Genomic DNA, 6,017 nt, shown 5'->3' on the forward strand with positions numbered 1-6,017 from the left:
GATGATGATGATGTGTATATTGCTGCTGCTACTGCTGCTGCTGCTGCTGCTGCTGATGCTGCTGATGCTGCTGCTGCTGCTGTAGCTGCTGCTGCAGCTGTTGCTGTAGCTGCTGCTGCTGCTGATGATGATGATGATGATGACGTTGTTCGCCGATGGAATTTTGTGAGGATTCTTCTTCCAACGGCATTTCTTCTCGAGTGTGCTGCGATGTAAGATGCTCAGCACCACCACCTATTTGTACTGTAAAAAATTAAACAAACCTTATTAGCCCGATAACATTGCTATATATACATATATATATATATATATATATATTATATTGTATATTACAATAAGTTAGAAATACTATACGTAACATTACTGCATGGCAAGATAACTCACCTACAGTTGTTTACATGATCGGGCGTGGGAGGATAATGTTTTTCTCTTTGAAATTTAGTATTCCGGCGACATAGGTAGAACGGGGGAGTATGAAATATCTGATAAAAATATCTTCTTAAGTATCTCGAACAACAAATAAATTAAAAATAAAAAAATAAAAAGATTATTACCTTCATTTCTAAGAGGCACGTAATATCTGTTATCTTCTTCCTCTTCCTCCTCCTTCTCCTCTTCCTCTTCCTCCTCTTCTTCCTCCTCCATTTCTTCCTGTATCATTTCCTCTTCGGTTTCCTGAGCTAAAAAGTAATAATAATAATAATTATTATTATTATTTTTGAACTCTGTATATAGCTAACTCTCTCTATATTCATCTAATTTATTTTTTTTAAAAACTTACACGTTATGAAAATTGTGGAACCGGGTGAGACCAGTGCTCTGGAATCGGCTGGACTGATGGCGTCATCCCCATCAGTGTTATCGTCATCATCATCTAAAACAAAATTGATTTTATTCTTTATCGCATATTACATCTATATTATACGAACTAGATTTCTCGGGTATTTGCGAAATACCTACCGATTACAATGACGGGGACGTCATGCGGAGGCGGAACATTATCTTCCTCTTCGATTCGTGCTCTTCCTAGAAAAAAAATAAAATATTTTAATATTCGGGATTTCTATAATCGCTTAGTTAATATTTATTTCTCTTAGAGAAGAAACGTTCGACTTCATATGTTGTTAGCAACATCGTATGGCCTTAACAATTCTCATACGAAGACGAATCACGTAGGATTGCAAAGAACGAACAAAGAAATCTTCAAACCTGTTGTAAAGTTGGGCGAACATAACGCAGACGAAATTTATTTTGACTCCGACTGCTGGCAACAGTTTCAAGATAACATTGAACTCATGAAGGAATATTTAAGCAGCGATAATAGAGTGAAACCTAACTTTGTTGTTATAAAAAATATCACCATTAACTTTACCACATCTTACGGGTCAAAATCAATATTGCTAACGTATAAAGAAGAAGAGGAAAATTCCAACGAAAATCTTCGAAAAGAAGAGGACGCGCTCAATTCAACTCCTCCGGCGAAGAAACGGAGAACCTACGTAGCGGCAGTTGTAATGCAGAAAATCACCTTCCTCGGGCTGCGAAGCATTGTAAAGTGCGTCGATGCGCGTTTAAAACAATTAGAATCTTTATCCGATAATGTTAACAAGTGTGCTTTATAAATATTTAATTCAAGAAATCGAACTAAAATTACTCGCATGTTTTATTAATCAGGAAATTTTAAAATTAACACTGCGTGGTAATTGCGAAGATATAGAACGTAATGTGCGTACACAATTAACGACTTAACTTTTCTTGATATGTATTTGAATATAATATTTTTGGAATTAACTTCGTTAAGATATAACGAAATTTTTCATACAATTCTCTCGAAGCAAGAATCTTTGGCTTAATTTTACTAAAACGTTTTTAGTTTATTATTCTCATACAAACTATGTATTTCTTCTTCTTTGAAAAAAAATTGTATCAATAAATATATTTTTATAACATAAACCCTCGTTTCTTAATTACTCGTACCTTCCAATAACCAACTTTTTTCTCTGCTTATTTTCGCGTTATACGAGTACATATAAACTTTTAAATAAAGTACAAGAAATACAATACAATTCATAAAATCCTTGCCATACACCATAGAAATCATACTCTCTCGCTCGAACGAGTGAGTCATCACACCGGAGATGACACGCCGCAACTGCTGAACGTGTTCGTTCCTGTTTTACCTCCCCCAAAATTCTTCCGAACAAAGCAAGTCTCTCTCTCTAGACCCGCGAATTTTCCGTATAAGATTTCCTTTCTCATACATTCACCGAATCGGCTACACGTCGAAGACGTTGCCCCGCGATAACAAAAGCGACCGTCATAAAATTCGACCGGTATTCATCCCCCGCTGTTCGTACTCTAGCCTCGTGACAAAAGAATGCTGAAGTCCCAATCTTCACTCACCATTTTTCAAACCTCTATTTTGTCTTAGGCCCTCTACCACCCACCCTCTCCAATCATCTTTTGGGTAGGTATGGAGTGAACCAATCAAATCTTGGGTGAGTATATGGCGAACCAATCAAATCTTGGGTGAGTATAGGGCGAATCAATCAAATCTTGGGTGAGTATAGGGCGACCCAATCAGAACACACCATTTAATTACCCCTCTCCCTTCACTCCTCGACCAATCAGAACGCGCCCTTTCGCCAGACTGACCCGTCTAGGCCACGCCCATGGCTGCCCATATACTACTGATGTCTCTCGTGTTCATCGTCATCATCTTCGTTACTACGACGACAACGAGGACGACAACGTCGACGGCAGCTACGAATCGTCAAAGTATAGACACTGAAATAATTCTGTATCTACAAAAGTACGATTACTTGAATAATGTTGAATACAATACGCAATTATCGATCGAAGAGGGAAAAATTAAACAGACGATTTTGTTGTTTCAAGAATATTATCAAATACCGGTGATGGTACATTGAATAACTATACGTTGCATCAAATGCATAAACCACGATGCGATCTCCCGGACATTCTGCACCACGAGCAAAATACAGGTAGAAGGAAATGGGTGAAAACACATCTCACGTGGAACTTCCATTTAGCGGATGCAGACCTTGAAACTACCGCATTCGCGTTCTCGCTATGGGCAGCGAATTCATCTTTATTGTTCGAACGTAAAATGTTAGATCCCGACATCTTAATATCTTATCGTAGTGGCACACACGTACGTTGATCGTAAACGTAACGAAGAAATTTGTTCCTCTTCGTTTGATGGACCTGGTGGAGTACTCGCTCACGCGTTTCCTTCAAACTTTCCCAATTACACCGCTGAAATACACGTGGACAGTGCAAAACCATGGCATATCTATATATATATATATATACCTAAGCGAAAAACCTGCTAGTAACAAGGACTATCTGCTTAACACACGAAATTGGACACGCATTAGGATTAACACACAGTTCGCGTGAAGACTCCATAATGTTCGCATTTGTCAGTAATACTAATAATAAAATCGTTAAACTCAACATAGAGGATATTTTAGCCATTCAACAACTCTATGGAATTAAAAATCCACGACTACCAACAACAACAACAACAACAACTACACAATGTCAAATACCGAAATTACGACGAATAAACCCGAGTAGGTAGATCTCTATACTTTACAATATGTGGATATGATGTTGGTATTATATCATCGAATATTCATCACGTACGTATGGTCGATAAATATAGATGATAAAAAATATGATGAACCATACGTACTGAACAGCTACATGAATTTCCTTCCGGATAATTTCTCCTTATCAGTCGTATATCAAAGGCCTTCGGGTGAAATAGTACTGTTTGTAAATAATATGATATACATGATCAATTATCCCAGATTTAAATTGAAAGAAGATTGGCCAAAACATCTCTCGAGTCTAGGATTTCTCACGAGCACTTTGATTAATACCGTAGTAAATACTAACAGAGGACAAACCTATGTAATCTTCGATAATAACGATGTGGTGCAGATAGACGAAGTAGTATGAGTGTCAATCGCTCAAGCTATTAATCGTTACAAGCAGTATTCCCAGGAATACCGGCAGCTCCGACCTTCCGATATATGGATGGTAATATTTACTTTGCCAAAAAAAACAATTTTACAAATTTAATGAGTTCATGAGAACAGAGGCTGGTAAATTTAATATAAACGTATTCAACGTTGCATGTCGAGAGACGGATTATTGCAACAAATGCAGGAATCTTAGATCGACTAATTCGATCGAGTAATACATATTGACATAACACAACAAGAAATAAGATGAAGAAGGAGGAAGAGGAAAGGATGGAAGGACATATATAATAAATACTATAATAGTTTTAAACGATCAGTATGAAAGGAACAATCATTCCGACAACATCATTTGTACGCACTTTCCAAGTTTTCCAATCTGAGGACGATACTGCGAAAAAAAATACACAAAAATGCTTAACAACACGGATATCGAAAATTATCTCATGAAACAGGACGATCGTGATGAACAAAGCGCGAAAAAGAAGAAAATATTCGATGATTTGAATGATGAAAATCCAGATAAAGAACAATCAGATAAGTAAGTATTTTTTCTTTGCGTCTCTTTTTCCATCTACTAATTTTTTTTCTTTAATTACAGACATTAAATCGTCCTAGCGTACGCATTCTCGAGAGAAGATATCCGTTAACTGGCTATAAATACTTGAACATTGGTATCAACGGCAAACTCCCTTTTTACGTAACTATCATTTTGGGAGATTGTCACGGTAAAGAGATCCCACTTTTACCGGACGTCTGGAAAGAGCTTCTCGAATAAAAACACGTCATATTGTCCCTTTTGCAGTACGATGAGAATAATAGAGGAATACGCGCGCCGTCCCCAATGTACGTTGGAAATCTAACATTACGCTTCGGACGAATCAACAATCTACCAATACTGCGTCTAGAAACAAGTACAGCTCGTCTATCCATGTCGAAAAGCACTGTACTCAATATATTTAATCTTGAATACTGTGTAAATCGTCTCATTTCCTTCTTAACCGCAATGACCGATAACGTCGACAAAAAATTTTTGCGGCTTCTCGATATCACGTCCACTGTCACGGAATCTGTGAACATGCTAAAAACGATGTATGATAATCTTTCGACCGCAACGATATAATTGAGTGCGAATTGATCGCTCTGATCTTCGGAGAGCATTAATTGTGTATGTCATTTAACAATAAAAATATATCTTTTTTAAAATATAAAAAAGTATTTTATATCCCTATCTTTATATATATCTTTAAATAAAGGAGAAAAAGGAAATTCGTGCTGACGCAAACTTTAAGGAAAAAAAGTGGCAAAAGGAAAAAGGAAATGAGTGTAGAATCGTGTGATATATATAGTTGTCACTCGCGCTGTCACAGACAATCAATCTAGCTAGGTTTTTTTAGTGCTTCATACAGTTTTCAGTGACATACATTATGCGATGAGATACAAAATAAGTGATCTGAAGAAACTTCTACATATACAATACGAATATCTAGTAAAAGGGGTAAGTAATTTTTTATAACAATTTTTTATTACTTTCATCTACTTTTTTTCATTTTTTTTGCAGTATTTGATGGTTGACAACGAACAAGTTGTCAGACTTCAATTAAAAACGAACTCGGGGTGCAGATCATCCCCTTGGTAAGTTTTTTACTGTTTTCTTCTCGGTTATTTTATACCCACTATTACTAAATACTTACTTCCTTTTTTTACCTTCTTACAGCCTATGTGGTGTGGCACACGCCACATCACCATTCGTGGATTCACCAATCACGAGCAGCGTCGCTGGATACGCGCCCTGCGATGATGGCACAGGGAAGATTGCCTTTACGATATGTGGCGAGACAGCTCCCCGTGCCACGAATATTTATTCGAAGCCATACGAGCTTCCATTTGAGTAAGCTATTTCTCTTATTATATATATATATTTGTTAGAATGTATCGTTTTGTAAGCAAGCCTTATGAGCATTAGCATACGCGTAGAGATGTGCGCGCGCAGGGAAGCCCCGC

General features: G+C 37.1%; 1 pseudogene; it reads left to right on the top strand.

The window, feature by feature from the left end:
- The first annotated feature begins 4,426 nt into the window (after positions 1-4,426).
- LOC108746493 lies at positions 4,427-5,012 on the top strand (annotated as a pseudogene).
- The last annotated feature ends 1,005 nt before the right edge of the window (positions 5,013-6,017 follow it).

The sequence above is a fragment of the Trachymyrmex septentrionalis genome, unplaced genomic scaffold, assembly GCF_001594115.1.
Source record: "Trachymyrmex septentrionalis isolate Tsep2-gDNA-1 unplaced genomic scaffold, Tsep1.0 scaffold173, whole genome shotgun sequence".
In the NCBI taxonomy this organism is placed as follows: Eukaryota; Metazoa; Arthropoda; class Insecta; order Hymenoptera; family Formicidae; genus Trachymyrmex; species Trachymyrmex septentrionalis.